The sequence below is a fragment of the Macrotis lagotis genome, chromosome 3, assembly GCF_037893015.1.
Source record: "Macrotis lagotis isolate mMagLag1 chromosome 3, bilby.v1.9.chrom.fasta, whole genome shotgun sequence".
NCBI lineage: Eukaryota > Metazoa > Chordata > Mammalia > Peramelemorphia > Peramelidae > Macrotis > Macrotis lagotis.
In genome coordinates this window covers 198572161-198592926 of record NC_133660.1, presented here as the reverse complement: position 1 = coordinate 198592926, position 20766 = coordinate 198572161, and positions in this window count along the sequence as shown.

The window sequence follows — 20766 nt, the reverse complement described above, 5'->3', positions numbered from 1 at the left end:
TCTAGGATAAACTACACCTTCATTTGGCATTGAAAACTCTTCACAATCTGGCTCTAATTTGTTTTTTCAAATTGGTTTCACATTATTTTCCATAGGTAGGCTACATTCCAAACAATAAGCTTTACTGTGTTGTTCCCTGGACGTGACATCTCATATGTTTGAGCAGGTTTTCCATGACCAGAATGTTCTCTCCTTTACCTCTGCTCTACCTTGTACAATCCCTAGCTTCTCAATTTTCTTTGATACAATTCAAATGTCACCTCAAGTTTGAGATCTTTCCTGATTATCTTGGTTGCTGTAGAATGCCCCTTTTTCTCAAAAATTCATTTTTATTCTCACTCTCTCTCTCAATACATATGATAATTACATATATATAGAGAAAGTATATATACATACATATTCAGATAAGTAAATAATATAAATTCATATTATGTGTGTTTATGTATCATTTTGACACTATATAAACATACAAATGGTAAATAATAACAATAAATTATGTTTGTGTTTATATAGTATACAAATGAGAAATAAATACATAATCATTAATATTTTATATATAGTATGAGTGTGTGTATGTGTAAATATTGCTTCACTTTAGTAGAACATAAACTTTTTGAGTCCATTTCATTTGTGTAATTCTAATCCCAATACTAAGCATAGTATTATAATATAGTAGGTGCTTCATAAATTCTTATCGAAATGAAATGTCCATACCAACCTATTTCCACAGTCTAAAAAATATATTTTATATAACCCCATAACTTATTTATTTAAATAATTAACATTATTTGCATAGCTTAGGATATGGTAAACACAATTTTGTTAAATTGAAAATTTGTCAAAATAATTCAATTAATCTTACATTTAAAAATTCACTAAATTTAGTGAATTAATTCATAAAGGTATGGCTCCATATTAAATCCTAAGAAAGGGCAGTCTAAAAGGCATATTTGAAAGAAAAGCATGGATTCCCCCACACACACTTATATTTGATGCTCCAGTATTTGTTAGAATCAAAATGTAGCTCATTTAAAAATTTTTGAGCTATTTATTGACTATTAATATTTTGGCTTACAAGAAATATTCATGGAATCTTTCAGTCACTTGCTTACCTTAAGCAAAAAGAAATACTAAACTTTTGGAATTAAACAGAATATTTGTCATTTTAAAAACTTCCAGGAAAAGGGATTTCATGGCCATTTCAATGTTTAAACTTTTCTCATAAGAAAGATTTATGACTGTGAGACAAGAATTCGTTCTCTAATCAGTCCTCATACCTGGAATATACTGGCTTCCTTTTCTACTTCTCAAAATCCCTAGTTTCCTTCATGACCCTTTAAAGGGTTTAAAGGGCCATGTGCTGACTACTCAATTTCTCTCTCTGTCTTTCTGTGTCTCTATTTCTCTCTACATACATATGTTAAACACACACATATATTTATATGTATATGATGTGTACATAGGCATATACATACACACATATATAATTAATAAATAATATAAATTCACTTTATGTGTGTGTTTATGTATCATTTACATACATGTGCCAACTCCTTTAGGAAGTCTTTTCTATTTCATATAGTTTGAGCTTTTATCTTACTCAAAACATTATCTTGTATGTTCTATTACCTTTAGGATATGTAATCACATATATGTACATACTTGAGATACTATATAGACATATTTGCAGACATGTTGATATATATATATAACATATATGTGTGTGTTTATGTATATTTATGTATATATTTTCTTCTTTTTTTCTTTGAATCGTTAGTCCTTCAGGCACTGATTTGCACAAAATAAAGGCTTAGCTAAATTCTGTTGGATTGGATTGTGTCGTAATACATATATATATATGTGTGTATATATATATATATATATATATATATATATATATATATATATATATATATATTTCTCTTTTACTATCAATGGGGCAAAGGAACAATAGTTGGATGTCACCTGGAGAAAAATTTATGGGAAGTATATGTGTGGGAGCCACAGTAGAAATCAAGATCAGAGGCTTAAAAGTCATAGACTTTTCTGTCAACCGTAGAGTTAAGGTATCCAAAATTCATCATTCAGATGACATTCAGACATTTCAACAACAAATATTAAGTAATAGGATATAGAACCTGAAATGCAAAGGAATCTATTTTATATTAAAAACCAATTTAAAAAGGAATACTGATTGAGATGCTGTCACTATCTTTGGTTTACTTGTTCTTCCTTGCAAAAGAGTTGCTTAAGAGAGAATAGACGTGATGATCAGGAAAGAGTAGGGGGAAAAAAGTGACTATCATATTTAAGAACTCTGAGAGGCTGTGCTATCTACCAATGCCAGCCTCAGGGAGCAATAAGAAAAGTGAAATATTATGTAGAAATTGGAGTAAACTTCAAAGCCAGCATAACTGGTTGGCTTGTGATGCTTCACTGACTCATTCTAAAGAAGAGAAACTTGGTGCTTGAGGGTATACTGAGAGAGAATGGAATTTTTATTTCCTCTAAATTCATGTTTCCCAGAAGCCCCTGGGCTTCCTGGAATTTTTATTAAGAATAGATCTATCATAGTAATAATTGTCAGTCATCATTGCCTTGGTGAATATTTTCTCAGTATAATAATCCATTGTACCTTTGAAAGCTATTCATTTTCAGGTCTCTTATTCTCTAAGCAAAATACAAGTAGTTCCTATAACCTTTCTTTCTATGGTCTAAGTTTTGATCTTCTAAACTGTTTTCAAGCACTTCATGTGGTATTTTTTTAGTTTTTGTTTTTGTTTTGTTTTTTGTGTTTTGCAAGGCAAATGGGCTTAAGTGACTTGCCTGAGGCCACACAGCTAGGGAATTATTAAGTGTCTGAGGCCTGATTTGAACTCAGGTACTCCTGACTCCAGGGCTGGTGCTCTATCCACTGTGCTACCTAGCTACCCTTCATGTGCTTTTTAAAAATGTTTAATATGGGACTCTTCAATTTCATTAGCCTAATGACTGCAAAGTGCAACTGAGGAATATAACAAATCTAGACTTTTTTAGAACATCATGAATTATCATTAAAAATCATCTTGCAATTTGATCATTGTGTTATGTTTGTATTACAGAATCAACTTTTGAGTTTTTTATGGTGATTTCTGAAAAGATGGCACAGATTAACTGAATCCATTAATAAAATGAACCCTTACCTTGAGCAACTGTTTTCATTTCTTTCCCATTCTGCCCCAACATCCAACCTTTCCTTTGAAGAATTATTAATTTGTGAGAAGTGTGATGAATGTGTGATAGAAAGTGCTGTAGACATGAAGTCAGAAAAACTGAATTGGATTCCTGACCCCAAAGTTTCCTTGCATTGTGATCATGGGAAAAATTCATCATCTCTATCCATAAATTTCTTCATCTATAAAATGGGATTATACTTGCATGGCTGATATCATAAGCTTGTTACAAGGAAACCACTTTATAAGACTTTTAAGTCATAATTGCATAGATACATAAGTTATTTTCAAAAGGAATTTGAAGAGGTTTACATTGTTGTGATTTCAATACTGAGATTTCAATAGAATTTAAAAAATTGGGTTTGGAAAATCACTCTCTACTGCAGACTGGTCCCAGTTTATAATCATAGACAGTGTTTCCTGAGGCTCTTAAATGTTAAGTGACTTGCACATGGTCACAAAATCAGATTACGTCTGAAATAGATTAAAAACTTTGAGTTTAAAAAAATCTCAAAGGTACAATCCCTTTATTTTGATTGTTGAAAAAACCTGAGGTACATCAATATTAAATAACTTGTCTAGGGCCCCACAATTATGTTTCCATGTTCTATGTACATAGAAATGTTCTTTTTTTTAGGAGAGGGTTCTTCTTGTATTTAAGTTCAAAATGAATCATTTTTAGAAAGCAAATCTCTCATTCCAATTTCAGTGTTCCATCAACCATATCATGTTATGTTCTTATGATAAAAAGACTGTTTTTTAAAAAAAGTACCCTGTAAAGTAGATATGTTAATGAAGTTTCCAATTTCTTAGACAAATATTTATTTTTTTGTTAATATAAACTTAAATGTTTCTTTTTGATGTCTAAAGTTCATGATAAAAATGCTTCAACAATAAAAAGGATCAGATAGATTCTCTACCAGAATAATTGGAAATTATCTATTGATCAAATTGATTGAACTTATCATCTCAATTTTTTCCCCAGTTGAGTTGGACATACTTAAGGACAAAGTAATGAGTCTTCAATTAACCATGGAATTTCTAAAGAATGAGACAGAGCAGTCCTCTAAAAAGGGGTACAGAAATCATGTGTATAAACTAACAGATTAAGATGCAACATCAGAACTGAAATGGACCTTCGAGATAATCAGCTAGTTTACTAGGCAATTTGCAAAGTGAGAATCCTTTCCAAGAACTGGATAGAAGCATTATTATTGTTGTCAAAAATGACCCTTCCTTAAAGTCCCAAAAAGTATTTGTTCTACCCCAAAGACTAGCATGACTTGGAAGCTCAGATGTTGCCTACTACAGAAGAATTTCCCCATTATTCTCATCTTATGAAAAAAGATGGAAAGATGAAGGTGATGGATTAGTCTCATAGTTAATAGTTGTAGAACCAGCATAGAATTTAAATCCAGACACCCAATGAATGGCTCTTTCCTATGAACACCAATCCTACATCTATATTCCATTCTGTTATGGAACTCATGAATCAAACCAAAAAATTTTAAAGGCCTATTTGAATTAAGATATCAATTATCTATTTTCATAAAGATAATTGTAAAAAATTGCTATAGAATGATTTTCTCTGTTTGCAGAATCAAGTATAAAATAAACAACTAAAGAACCTTTTCTAATGTATGTATAATTGAAAGAATCTAGAAAGTGTTATTCCTAATAGACTCCTACTCTTTTCATTTAAATTATATTTCTTAATATTTCCTTACCATTTCATAGACAGGTAAGCTAGCATTAATTTTTTTCTCCCTATTTTGAAGAAGAAAGGATAATGCATGGTTTTGACACTAGTTGGTGTGCATGATGAGCCAGCAAAGAGCTTGAGGAATAATCAGACTAATAAGGGGAGAATCAATGGCAACAATATCATGGAAGTCCAGAGAGGAGAGTGGGCTGTTAATAGAATCAGACGCAAAAGATAGGGCAAGTAAGATTCTGAACTCATAGAAGGCATTTCATAATTGATTCCTGAATGAATTAACAAATGACTGGTTTTAAGATAATGCAAATAAAAATCTTCATAACCTTTAGTTTAAAATAAGAACACTGGTTAATAGCAGTTCTAATGTTCTTGGGAAAATAGACAAGAATTACAGGAAGGGGATGGTGGAATAAAGGCAGAGATGCCACAGTTCTCCCCAAAACCACTCCAGGAATTTTAAATAATGACTCTAACCAAATTCTAGCATGTCAGAACCCACAAAAAGACTGAGTGAAATAGTTTTCTAGCCCAAGTTAACTTGGAAGATTCATAGGAAGGGTCTGTTACATTGGTTTAGAAAGGGCTGCAGTCCTGGCTGCACCAGGATGAACTGTACCCAACCATTTACGAATAGCCTCTGAGGTGTCTGTGTCCCTGTTACTGGGTCCATGGAAGTTGTGGTGGTTTCCAGACCTCTCAGTTACAGGATTGCCAAGGACAAGTGGGAAATTCAGCAGGTAAACAGTGCTGTACCAGAGTGACAGCAGAGCCAAACTCAACACAGACCTCAGCACAATTTATGCCTCAGAGGATCAGGGGAACCAGGCAGCTGCATCTAGAGTACTCATGATAATGGGGTCGGGGGAGATTGCAGAAGTCTTTTTGCTACCCTGAAGCAGGACTCTGTGGCTTTGCCCATACTTAGATCTAGGCTGCAACCTGGGGCCCCAGGCTCAGGAAAAGGAGCAGGGTGGAGCAGGGTGTCTCCTCAAGGTTCTGGGGCCGACAGGAGTGCTTATGGTCATCCCCATACCAGAGCACAGGCCAGGAGAGTAGTGAGAGCCTCTCATAAGATCTTGAAGGAATTGAGAACATGTAGGAACCTAGTGGGTATCCCTGAAAATAGCTGCAAAAACACTGAAAGTTTAGGATGGTGCATCCTCCACCCTGGAAGCAGAGACCAACCTTAACAAAGAGACAAAATCAAATCATACATTGGAGAAATAAACAAACAACAGGAGAAAAACATCTGAACATAGACAATAATTTTGGTCCAATAAAGTATCAAAATACATTCTCAGAAGATATAAAATCAAAGCTTCTAAATACAAAATCTCCAAGAAAAAGATGAATTGGTTTCAGGCTATGGAAGAGCTAAAAAAAAGATAAAATAATTGATTTAAAAAATACTCCGTAAAGTAAATGTATTAATGACGTTTCCAATTTCTTAGACAAATATTTATTTATTTTTGTTAATATAAACAATTTTTCTGTTTGGTGTCTAGAACTCATGACAAAAATTATTTCAAAAATAACGGGATCAGATACATTCCCTAGCAGAGTAATTGGAAATTATCTATTAATCAATTTGATTGAACTTATCTTCTCCATTTTTTTCCAGCTGAGTTGAACATGGTTAAGACAAAGTGAGGGAGACTGAAGAAAAATTGGGAAGAAAAATGAGAGCAATGTGGGAATATCATGAAAACCAAGTTAGCTTTAGTGAAAGAGATACAAAAAATATTGAACAAAATAACATCTTAAAAACTAGTTTGGATCAAATGGAAAAAGCAGTCAGAAAGGCAATGAGGAGAAGAAAACAGAATTATCCAAATGGAAAAGGAGATACAAAAACTTTCTGAAGAAAATATTAATTAAATTGTAGAATGAAACTAAGGGAACCTTATGACAGTGAGAAATCAAGAAACAATAAAACCAAGCCAAAAGAATAGAAAACTAGAAGAAAATGTGAAATATTCTAATTGGAAAAACAAGTGACATGGAAAACAGATCCAGAAGAGATAATTTAAAAATGATTGGACTACCTCAAAGTCATGACTAAAAAAAAAGCCTAGGCATCATATTTTAAGTAATTTTTCAGGAAAACTATAGAAGCAGAGGATAAAATAGAAATTGAGGGAATCCATCAATCACCTCATGAAAGAGATTCCAAAATGAAAACTCCCAAGAATATTACAGTCAAATGTTATAACTCACAATTCAAGGGAAAAAATACTACAAGTGGTCAAAAAGAAAAATAAATCAAATGTTGTGGAGCTACAGTTAGGATAACACAATATTTAGTAGCTTCTACAGTAAGAGCTTGTAGGGCTTAGAAGGCAAAAGAGCTTGGATTATAAATGAGAATCAACTACCCAACAAAACTGAACATCTTTCAGGGGAAAATTTAATGAAATAGGGGACTTTCAAACTTTCCAGATGAAATTACCCTAACTGTGCTAGACCTGAAACCAGACAAGTCAGAAAATATAATCCATAAGTATAGGACCCAGGTGAAACATAGAGAGGGTATACAGGAAGGATAAATTATGAGGTATTTAATGATGTTGAATTGCTTGTGTTCGCATGGGATGATGATACATCCTTTTCATTTTATTAGGGCAGTTAAAAGGAATATATATATATATATATATATATATATATATATATATATATATATATATATAATAGACAAGGCATAGATGAGAGTTGAATTTAATGAGGTACAAAGGGACATACTTGGAGTAAGAGAAAGGAGAGTTAGAATGGAGTAAGGGTAAGGTATTTTATATAAAAGAGGCAAGAAAAATATTTTGCAGTGGAATAGAAGAGGGAGAAAGTTAGGGAAAGTGATTGAGCCTTACTCTCATAAGGGAATAACCTACACACTCAATTGGGTATAGAAATCTCTTACCCTAAAGGAAAAATAAGAGAGGAAAGGGATGGGAAAGATGACTGGAACAGGAAGAGGGGAGGGAGATGTGGGTAACAGAAGAGAGATAAGATCATGGGAGAGGGTAGTCAGATGCAACACACTCTTGAGGAGGGACAGGGAGAAAGGAGAAAGAGAATAACATAAATGTGGGGGGATAGGATAAAAGGAAAGACAGTCAGCAATTACAACTGTGGGAAAAATATTGAAGCAATTTCTCTGATGATCTTATGATAAAGAATACTATCCATCCAAAAGACAAAGCTGATGGTGTCTGAATATACACTGAACATACTATTTTTTCTCACTTTATATTGCTTGAGGTTTCTCTTTCTTTGTATTTGTGTGTGGCAGTTATGCTTACTTTTGCAACATGACTGGTATAATGTTTTTCATGGCTCCACATTTTTAACTTACATCAAGTAATTTGTTTTCTCAATGAGAGGAATGGAGTTGGAGAAAGGGAGAGAATTTGGAACACAAGGGTTTGCAAGTAAATGTTTAAACTTGAAAAAAATAAAATAAATAAAAACCCATGTTTACATAAGGAAACAAGAATCACAGGAAGCAAAAATAAGGAAAGAAATGCCCAAAGCAACTTAAAATATTTCAAGGTCATACATACCATACCTGGTTTTATCCCATAGTCTTGCTTATTTCTTCTTTCATCAATGAAAAATTTTCTCATCTTTTCTCACACTTTTTCCAATACAGGGAACTATCTCTTTAGGTCTTAAAACTCAATTTCTTCATCCTTTATTTCACCTGAGAAGTATTCCCCATTTTTCAAGGCCTATGTTAAAGGTCCCCTCTTCTGTTATCTTCCCCTGATTCCCTGACCCAGAAGTACTTTTCTTCCTCTTATTTGATTTCATATTACTTATTAAATCTCCTACACATTAATTATAAGTCGGATAATTGACTTGATATAAAGTAGGTGGTATGCTAGACCTGACACCAGGAAAATCAGATTTAAAATCCAACCTCAGACATTCACTAACTGAAAACCTGGGCAAGTCATTTAAACCTTGTCAGATTCAGTTTCTTCAACTGTAAAAATGGAGATAATAAGAATATTTCTTTCATAAGAATGTTGTCTCCATCAAATCTCTCTAAAATACTTAGCATAGAAGACATTCATAGACAATATCTTATAAATACTTATCCCCTTGTACTTCCTCCCAATATGAGACTTTATATAACTCTTATTTTATAAAATATCTTGCACTACAATGTGAGTCCCATGAGGTCAAGGACAGGAAAGATAATAGAGTGTACATAGTAGGCACATAATACATGGTTGTTGAATGAATGATTACTAATTAAAATTAAGAGAAGGAAATGGACTTCTGCATGGTATTACTGGATCAAGCACTTTCATCATGTGGCATTACTGAAGCTGTTTTACCACTTAAAGTGGTCTAGTCTGTCTGTGAATTGTGATCACACTTTCTTCCATACATTAGTTATACTGTGAATGCACTGAGATTAACAACATATTTATTAAGATGCTTGAGCTCCCTAAAGGAGATATGGTATATTCAAGTATCATTACTTATCTCTATATTTGCAAAGTGCTTTGAAGTAATTTATGAGTTATTCCTGGCACTAGGGCTCAGTAATTTTGCACTTTCCTGAAGCTAGTTTTCTTCCATATATTATATGGTATTTATCATCAGAGGAAAGCTCTAGACCTATTGTTTCCATGAGCACATTTAAGTCAGTAATAGAAATTTATATAAGGTTATAACACATAAATGGAATCCTTTTTTTGAGAGGACCTCATAAAAAAGAAAAGAAGATTATAAATAATATTCCTAGCAGACAAATAAAAATACACTGATAAATATTTCCTGAAATCTTAAAAATTTGTTACTTTTGTACAAAAGAAATTTGTTTTAGATTCTGATTTTTTCTTTAACTAATAATTCATCTCCATTCCAGTTCTCCCATAGGGATTAGCAAGAACAAAAAAGTTGATAGAATAAATTGCATCGTTCCAAGATACAGGAATACAAAATTGTTAAAATAATTCGACAGGAAGGTTTTTCCTTTTTAATTGCATATGCCCACAAGCAACCCTTCAAGTTTCTTTCCACTAAAGGCTAAGATATTTTTTGACAATACTTAATGAGGAGAAGTATATTGAGTGAAGCAATGGTAGCAGGAACACAACAAAATTATCCAACGAATGACCTTCCTGTTTTATAACTACACTTAAAACATCCCCAATATTCACTCTCATCATTTCCTCATTATCCTGAAATGAAATCACCAGGGAGAATGCCTCACTTTCATCAATCCAGGAAGGTGAGGGCACTATTAAGATTCTATTATATAATAGGATCCAATTAAAGTTAGAGTGAAAGGAGAATTCTTAGTGGATCATACATGATTGTTTTCGTCAAAGAATTTAAAGATATCATGTAGAGAATAATTAGTATTACTTCTCTTGGTCACAACTGAACTTGAATCAAAGGGTAGAAGTTATGGGATGGCAGTTTCATCACAAAATAAATTATTGTTGCCTGATAATGAAAAGGTTCAATGTACCTGTACCTAGAATTGATTGAATGAATGAATGAAAAGGGTTTTAAATGCGTACAGCATGCAAGAAAAATGCCATACAAATCAAGAAGCATACAAAAGGACAAAGAGAAATTTCCTGCTCTCAAATTGCTCCTCACCTTCTGTTGGAGAAGACAAAATAAATTGTTCAACAAGTTCAAAAGGCAAATGACCCTTTATTGTAAAGATCTATAATAAAAGTTGTAAGCCAGAGTTCTTGCTTTAGGAGTCTAGTTGTTGGGCTTAGATGATTGAAAACCTCTCTAATTCTAAAATTATGTAATTTTAATGACACTATTTACCCCAAAATACCTTAAGTCTCTTCTATCCCTGTTGAGGTGATAGTTATTTATCTAGCTGCAAAACAATGCATAAGTCGATTTTATCAGTTCTTGTGAGCATAGCTTGAAAAACATCCTTCCTATTTTCCAAAGCATCCAAGTGTCAACCTAAATGAAACAGAGATAATAAAGAAGCAAAAGAAAGATCTTTTTTTTGGTGCCCAAAATAAGTCATCCCTTTGTTCACTTTCAGATGATGTTGATTGACCTAAGAAGCCTTCAAAGATTCACCTTAAAATGTCCCGTAAGCTAAAGGACCACTTTTTCTTGACTTTGCTAGAAGGACTCTGGATCCTTTTATAATGGAAGTTTAGATGGACAAGAGATGAGAAAGTCATTTAAGGGATCTTTAACTACCCCTGGGTCTACTTAAGGCTAGAACAGTTTAAAATTCTGAAAACACGCCCCACCCCCCCCAAAGATTGAATAAATTCCAAAAAACTCATCATCCATTCTTTCTGGGAGGATTTTGAGAATATTTTCTAGATTGGCATTTGATAGTGCTTTTCATAACTTTGGTCTTCCTCAACAAGCTCCAAAGAACCACCCTTTCTTAAGGGTTAGCCTGGACAGAGTTAGCCTTTCTCCTGTGGTAGCTATAATTTAAAACTTATCTTCTGGACATGTTTTGTTGGGAACTTCTTTAGAAAAAAACAGTCTGGCTACAGGGTAGTACTATTTAATATGCCTAAAATCCTTCTGGTATAATATTTTCTATTGTCCCCCTGACTAGAGCTCAATTATAATATGAACAATAATTGATTATGCAGTGTGGTCTGTCCAAAGAAACATGAGATAAATAAGTTTAGAGCAGCCACCCCAAGTATTCACATCAGCCACAGTCAAACGCACTATAATTTGTCTCTAACATAGTGAAGTCATTTTGGTCTTCTTCGATAACAAAGGATAAGATCCACCCAATCAATATGAACAACTTGTAATTATATCACAACATAAAATTTCCAAAGCACTTTAGAAACTTTATCCAAACTGAACCTTGAACAAATTCTGGAGTAGGAAATACAGACATGAGTAGGTTCATGTTACAGCTAAAGCCAAAGAGTTAATATATGTCCAAAGTAGGATTGCAACCCATTTTCTTGACATCAGATTCTTTACCCTTATATAATGATTATGATGGGGGGTACTCCTTGGAGGAGGATTCATTAATATGAAGGCAATATTGAGTTCAATGTGTTTCATTCTATATCTTTGAGAGAAAGAAAATATACTAGGCAGTAGTGTACCTTCCAAAATGAACAAGATCATTTTTAAAAAACTAAATATGCTGAGATTTTCCTAGCCTTCAATGGCAACATGCAGAGCAATTTAAAAAGTTCTCAAAACCTTAAGAAAATGAATGTTTCTATCTATTCTCCCGACACCATCAAACCTATACTTACTGGTTCTCCTTTAAATGTACAACCTACAGAGAAAGGAGATGCTTTCTTGGTATAAAATCCTCGGGATAGGATTGAAAAGCAACCACCATGAAAAAAAATGTTTCTATCAGAGAAGGCAGAAAGAAAGGGAAGTGAGACAAGACAACAATAACATGACTCTGACAAATCCTTGGTAGACTATTCAAAGGAAATCAGATAATTGGTAATTGTATTTTACTTCTCTACATTACTAATCTAGAAGTGAGCATTTAGAAAAATGTCACCACTTAGAGAAGATTAAAAATAAGAAACAATTATTACTCTGACATTTGAAATGACAGTATTTTCCTATTGACTCAGTATATATGTTTATATGCTATGTGTGATTTTGAACGAGATTTCAGGTGTTCTTAGCCTGATTAATATTTTAACTATTTTGTTATTATTTCCAAAAATACTTTTTTGATTATTATTCTGAGACTGTCTTACTTTATTTTTTTAATGTAACTGGGTTAGAAGATTTAGCCATCAAATGAAATGTCATAGGAATACAGAAGCATAGAATTAGAATAGTAAAGGATCTCAAAATTTATTTTGTCTAGAGGTAGCAAAAATGGTATTCCCTAGTTCTTCCAGAATCCCAATTAACATGTAAATGCAAAAGTGTTAGCAAAAAGTAAAATACTACCACACAGATAATAATAATAATAATGATGTGTTGATAATATGTTGATGATAATAATAATAATTAATAATAATAATAATGATGATAAGTTGATATGTACCATAGACATCCTTATCTATGCTTTAGTGGTCCCTGTTTCCAAGCAATAGAATTTTAAGATATATTATTGCTTTTATCAATCAGTAATTTAGGTATAATAATAAACTCCATGTTACCCACAACCAAAGGAAGTTTGAAGACTCATGTGAGATAGTAATGTTATTAATTAACAATTACATAGTTCTTTATGACTTCCTTAAAACATTCCTAGATACACGCGGTGATATTTTTATACCAATGTTACAGAAGAATAAGTTAAAGATCAGATGGGTAGCTGGAAATCTGGAATCAGAAGAAACCTGAATTAGACCATCTTCTCTGGTTAACAGCTTTTGATGATGAGCCAGAAACTTAACCTCTTTGAAACTCAATTTTCTCCACCTATAAAATGGGTCTGATAATAATGCAACTCTAAAACTCCTCTAACAACATTACATTTCATTTGTAATTGGCCTCTTTATATTTATTTTGTAGTTAATTTCTTTATATTTAATTTAAGTATCGCTAAATATGTACTTGTCTCCTCTGATAGAATATAAGTTCCTTACAAATAGAGATTGTTTATCCATTGTATTGATATCACCAATGTGTGTTAACTTCTCCATTCCAGAGGACTAAAGATAAAATATGCTGCCCATCATTTGTTAGATTGGTGATGGACTGAGGGGATGACACAGATTTCTTTTTTTGGATATCACCACTGTGAGATTTTTAGTTTTCTTGACTGTGCATATTGTTTTCTGCAAGAGTTTTGCTTTTGTTTTTGTTTTCCAATGGAAGAACATTTTTTTTATTTAAAAATAAATTGAACATATTAAAGACAGTATCATATCTAAATTTAAATATTTCTCATTGTTAAGCAGAACATACAGTATTAATAGTTACAACTGATAATAATTGCTAGCATTTTATTGTACTTTACAGTTTATTAAGCACATCTCCTTTTGAAAACAGTGGTATTCCTTTTTAGGAGAATAACACATGTTATTATTCTTCCCCCTTTATGGATGAGGAAATTGAAGTTCAAACAAGTTAAGAGATTTACTCTGGATCACATAACCCAAAGGCATCAAACTCAAATAGAAATGTCCATCTTACATAAGCATTCCTGAGAGCACATATGGACTTAATTTTAAAATATATTACATGCATTTTTATTGTACTTTAATTTGTTGTTAAATATTTCCCAATTATATTTTAATCTGGTTTAACAGCACTTAGGATTTCAAATCTCATGTGACCTGCAATTCCCATGTTTGACATCCCTGACATAGCCAAAAAGTGTTTGAAACAGTATTAAAATCTGGGTTTATCCGACTCCAAGGCCAATGTTCTATAAACTACACCACTCACACAACCTCCTCTAAGCCACAGATGTTTAAAAATATATTAGTGAATGGAATTAAATCTAGGGTGACTGAATAAAAGTGATTTTTATCTTTCTCTCTGATTATGCTCCATTTTGAAGCATAGTCAATGTGTTGTTGAAGTGGAGGAGGGAGAGATTGGTGGGGAGAGGGAGGGCAGAAGGATCATTTGATTTGGAAGGATAGTGAAATAAATTCTAGTGCTTGCTATGCATATGCAGGTAAGAAATAAAATTAAATAACAACATTAAATTTTCATAGAAGATAAAATTAGTATTATAAAGTTGTTAAATGTTTATTACTTCATTCAAACCACAATATTTCAGTAAGACAATATAATTATTTATTCCTTCTCTGATGCCTAGCAGCTGGGTGACCATGGGCAAGTCACTTAAGCTGTCAATTTATTCCTCTAGCACCTGTCTAAGACAATAAATTGCAGAGAAGGCGCCAACGTGAATTAATGGATTCCTCATAGAGGCATTCCTTATCCTTATGCTACAAATCCATTTATTGACCAATGTGGAAATCTTTGATAGTTATTCACTAAATATTCTCCATATAACCTGGACAAGTTTCTCATACCTCCTGAGGCTATATATATATACTCTAAATTGGGAACTTAAAAGACAGATAATTTCTAAAATCCCTTCCAATAATAAAACCCATCAGGTGACACAAGTGGATAGAGCAATGACCCTGGAGTCAGGAGGACCTGAGTTCAAATCCAACCTCAGACACTTAATAATTGCCTGTGTGACCTTGGGCAAATCAATTAACCCCACTGCCTTTCAAAATAATAATAATAATATAATAACAAAAACAATAACAATAATAATGCCTAACATGACATGTATGTGGAAGAACTAGATAGACAAAAAAGAAACTGTAAGTTGGAATTCAGAAAAGAAATATTCTATATTCTGACATGATCTAAAATTATTTAAGAATACTCTTCCATACTATATTCCTTGTAATATTCTCTCTTTTTTAGCTGTACCTTAAAATGGTAGAATACCTTTTAATTGAAAATGAGGAAGAAAGGTGGAAAACTTTGTATTATAGAACTACATGCTAACTTTTTACAAGAACAACACAAAGTATGATGCAAATACAGAAACTTTAATATTCAATGAATATGCAGTGCAATAAAGCAAAGGATAATTTTTGTCTTGATTATCTGAGCTAACTATTATGAAAATTATAATTAAATGTGTATTTCTTACCGTTCTAGCAGGCATTTATAATCAACCTCTATACCATTAACTTCAATTATCATTAAGATTTGGTTTGAAATTGTAGTGAGTCAGTATGCTAGCAATAGCATTTTTTGGCAAATGTTAACAGGACTTTCTTATTTCTCTAGGTAGATCCTTAAAGACTGTGGTGGGGTAATAGTATGAATAATAATAGAAGAATCTGATGAAGGACTGTTGTGACTTTCCATGAGTATTTTGTTCAGAGCATTGCATGTGTTGCAAAATTATTCCAAAACAACATTTTAAGACTGGGAGTGATTAGTGAGTTTTGCTCCCATAGCTTTAGTAGAATGAATTGTATTTAGACTACCTTAAAATAACAATCTCAAAATAAAGGCTGATAAACACAGTCCTCTGGAAGTACTGTTATTAACTTACTCAATTTGCATAAATTTGAACAAAGATGGATGACTTTAAATGACTGTCACTAATTAAGAGACTGAAATAAACAAAAGACTAATAAAACATTATGTACGAAGTTAGACATATTAGCATATTCTATCCTATATCTCTGTGGCAATGTCACAAAGACAAATTTCCTGATTACACCTGAAGCAATAATGTAACTAATGTAATAAATCATATCAAGGGACCTAAGGGGCTTCTCTTTATACACATTGATTTTCGTATTAGTCCTGCCACTAAAATCTAAATGTAAAATGGAACCAAATTTGTTGGGATAATGCATTGCTCAAAGGCAATACTCTGAATGGAAACCTTAAACAATGTTTCCTGAAAGGATCTAATCAGCTTGGGGACATTTGAGCTTAACCATGCTGATGCATTAAAGGTGACTGTCAGATAATTATTAGACAAGTCCCTTTCAATTGTCTACCAACTAGATGCTTATCTTTAGTAGGAACGTATCACAAGATCTACAGTCAAGTCTCAAGCACCCTAGTGCTTGAGTATACTGTTTTCCCCTTCCTTATATAAGATTAAGAAGATTTTTTTTCAATTAATTTGGCCCTTAAGACTTATCTCTAAGAAGGGCTAAAAAGTTTACATATTATGCAAAAATTGATTTGGGAGGAAGGTAGTCAATTGGAGACATTATCTAGCAAGGGCTTGACATATCAAGGAACAGAGTCCAAAGAAGACAAGTGAAGGACATTTTAGATGGGAAATCTACTAAGAAGAACAAGCAAGTCTACTGTGGGAATCCAATAAATGTGCCTAAAACTGAGTTGAATTACATTGGCTCAGTTTGGCATATGGTATACATGTGTTGAGTTAATGATTCTGACGCCCTTCAAGTATTCAAGATTTTTGGATTCAGCAAAAAAAAAATAATAACCATTCTGTCTCATCTTGTCAACATATTGGAACAACTGTATGGATATTTTACTTTAGATGTCATATTGATCTCTAGTTGTGTTTATTTAGCAAAAGACCTCTGAATATCAACTTTTCCCATTAGCTAGACTCTCCCCCACCCCAGCCCACCCCCGTCTTTCCTCCTATTCATTTGTCTAATGTGTGCTTTGGCAAACTCAAAGACCACTCCTTTAGCATCAAATAAGTGGAGAACTGGCAATCAACTGGATATTTTCTCCTACAATATCACACAACACACAGTCAAAGGAGGAAGTCAGAAGCACAATTTCCCTTAGAAGGTCTTTTTTTAAGACAACAAGGAGTTCCCTCCACAAAAGGTCATACCATTAACAATAATACATCCTGCACACACCACCCTCCATCTTCCAATCACTATGAAATATTGAATTGACCCCATTCCTACTTTTAAACACTGGTGATTTGGGGCTTTCTTCAAGAATACTAAGGTTGTGTGATAGAGAAGAACAATAAACAAACAAACAAACAAAAATCAACAAACAAGAAAATATCACCCTGAACATTAGATTCAAAAGATCCCTCCTGCCCAAATACTCAAAACCAAAATTTTTGCTGAGTCCTTTAAGTAATTATCTGTTTTAATGTTTCTAATTCTATGATATATGTTCTAGATATAATGTTCATGAAATGATTTTCTGTAGAGATTTCTTCTTGGTACAAGGATGTTTCTCTAGTGAAGCAAAGTCATTACCTCCGATTTCTCCAGGAAACATTTATTTGGTTATTCCAAAAAGACTGGATTGTTCACATCATAATTCCACAGTTTCAGAATTATGTGGAAAATATAATTATTGATCATCAAATGTTTGGGTTATTATGGCTTAACAGATTACTATTTAATAGGGTGAATACATAGTGCTATATACTGTTGTAATTTGTCTTGTATTAAATGTATAGTTTATAATATGTTGGAAGTCAAATAATTCATTGATAGGTCACATATTTTTCCTTACATTTAAATAATTATAAATGTTTGTAATTATAGTTATATTATTTTGGCTTGGTGGGGGAACCATAACTAAGATTTCATTTTGTGAGTAAATTCTAGTGTGGAATCCCTCAATCAATGCAGCTCAGTTCTTCCTATAACTTGTTGCCTATTCTTGGGACACTAGAGGATCAATGACTTTCCCATCACAAGTATATGTTAGAAGTAATAATTGAATCAGGTCTTCCTGACTTCTATCTTTCTATCCTGACTTCTATCTATTCATTATACCATCCTGTCTTTCTATCATTTACCTTAACCATGATTTATTTGATACCATTTTCTTAGAGGCAAAACTACAGTTCATACTATTTCTATAAGGAAAATAAGCAATTCACATTGTATATTTATGAAGGAATTTCTGAGAATCCTACTGTGATGAAACACACACACACACACACACACACATATATGTATACACACATATCTCCTATATCAAACAAGAAATTTTTTCTTTCTAACCTTAATCATTTCCCCTTTTAGACTTGTGGTGCTTTTTATTGTGTTTGGATGGGACCTCTGGCTACTAAAGCTATTATTATTCCATCCAGCAAAAGGAACTCAAGTAGTATTCTTTGACCACACTTCTCAGTATTTCATATAAATGCTAGACTATTTAAATTCCAGATTTATTATTATCATGAAATCAGGATGTATCTGTGTTCTAAAATAAGGAAACAGTATAAATAGGGATAACTTTTGTCATTTTTAATGAGGCTTATTATGTCAGTTGACTTCAGTTTTTCCCAAATGAAACCATATTGTTAGTTTATAAAATATCTATATTATCTACTTTGAACAGCTATTGCTTTCAGAACTCTTGATGTGATTCTCAGAGTCTCAGGGAAGCCAGGGCCAAGGATAAAGGAATAGAATGATATCAGAGGGAGGGAGAAAGAAAGAGTCTGGTATTGGATAAGGATAAATTAAGGAGAAGGAAGAATCAGTTTTTAAGTTTGCAGATTTTTTTTAAATTAAGGAAGTTTGAGAGTAAAAGTTTTCTGCATTGGTAAAAAATTTCCCAGTGATAGCTATTGGTCCCTGTGCCACTGGTTAGGAAACCCTAATTTATATGCTTCTAGCTATGTCTCAAAATAGAAACATGAATTCAGAATAATTAAGTATCTCTTAATTATCCTGATAGGGAAGAAAAGCCCTTCATAATACTGGATAATGGACAATTCTACAATCTATTAATTTGAACACTGCACATAAATAAACATTTGCATTCTATAAAAAGGAGTCATTTCATTAGTGGAATATTGAAGAAGAGAAACTAATCAAGACAAATCCCTCAAATCTGGTTTCAGAGTTATAACTAGAGTATACTGAGTAAGCCCTTATCCTGTCACAATAAAATTTAGTGAGAAATGATGGCCTGCAGACTATTTTTTTTTTACTAGAAAGAAACAAGGATGGTTAGCACCAATAGCACTTCATTGGAATGAGGAACTGTTAGGTAAGGTTGACATCATCTTTATAATTTAGGGATTTGGAAAACTAGACATTAGGTGACTTCTCTAGTTTCTATCAGATCTGAACCCAGATTTTCTGAAATAAGAAAGCTCTCCATCCACTATACCATGTTCTCTCTATATCTACCAAGAAAGATCAGATAAAATAGAAAGTGATCACATGGTCATTTCTTCCCCTCTGCCCCCTTGTTTGACTAATTTTGCCTTGCTCTGTTTTCCTAGCGAAAGCCATTCTAATACAGGTTTATTTCCCTACTATGGGAGAATGGTCTAAAATGTCTTTTTTCATGAGATCTTGTGTTCCAAGTTCTGAGGTCACTTCCCTCCCACTCCTAACGCTTGGGCTGGGTACATTTTGTGATACTGCTTCCTTGGTCAGGGAAGCATGTTTATGGGAATAGAGCAAGTAATTTCAGGTGAATTCTCTTTCTATCACGTAGGTGGCATGGTAAATAGAAGTTCGAAACTGGGGTGAGGAAGACCTAAAGTCAAATCCCCGTTCAGAAACTTCTTTTTTGTATGACCCTCGGCAAGTTACTGAGCCTTCATTTATCTCAGTTTTCTCAAATGAAAAATTGGGTAAATAATAGTCCAAACCCCCTGGGTTTTTGTGAGAATCAAATGAGATAATATTTGTAAATTGCTTAGCAAGTTTAGCACATAGTGGGTACTTAATAGAGTCTTCCTTTTTTTCTTCCTTCCTTCCTTCTTCCTTCCATCCAATCATCATATTTCTTAGAACTTCAGGAGTCTAAGAGATGGGTCAGGGTTCTGTTGGTCACATGCTCTCTCTCCTAGTCTCTCCCAAGGACAAAATTATTTTCCTGCAGCCTAGTCACTGACAACTTATTCAAATAAGAAATTTTCCCCATAAAATTATCCCAGTGAGGAAAATGAAAAGCAATACTGAAATGCTATCTTCCACCACAGGGAAGATATTGCTCTTTCAAGCATTCTTTTCTGAGTCAAAGATATAAAACTATGAAATTAAGAAAAGAACCTTCAGTCCCTGCCCCATGAAATAAGACCCTGCCAAAAAAAAATCCAGGCAGAAATGAGACAAATAGACAGCACAACGGATAGAATGCTAGGAAGACCTAAATTCAACTGTAGCCTTACTAGTTATGTGATCCTTAGAAAATCACTTAATCTCAACTATACAATGGCATTGATGATGGCACCTACATCAATGGGCTTTTGCAAGAATCCCAAAAGATAATATTTGGAAATCTCTTAGCAACTGTCTAACACATAGTAGGTGCCACAGGAATGCTAGTTATTATTATTACTATTATTATTATTATTATTATCATTTTCAATTCTGTTATTTGGCTACATTCTATTGGTTTCTTGATAACTTTACCAATTGTGCTACCTGTACA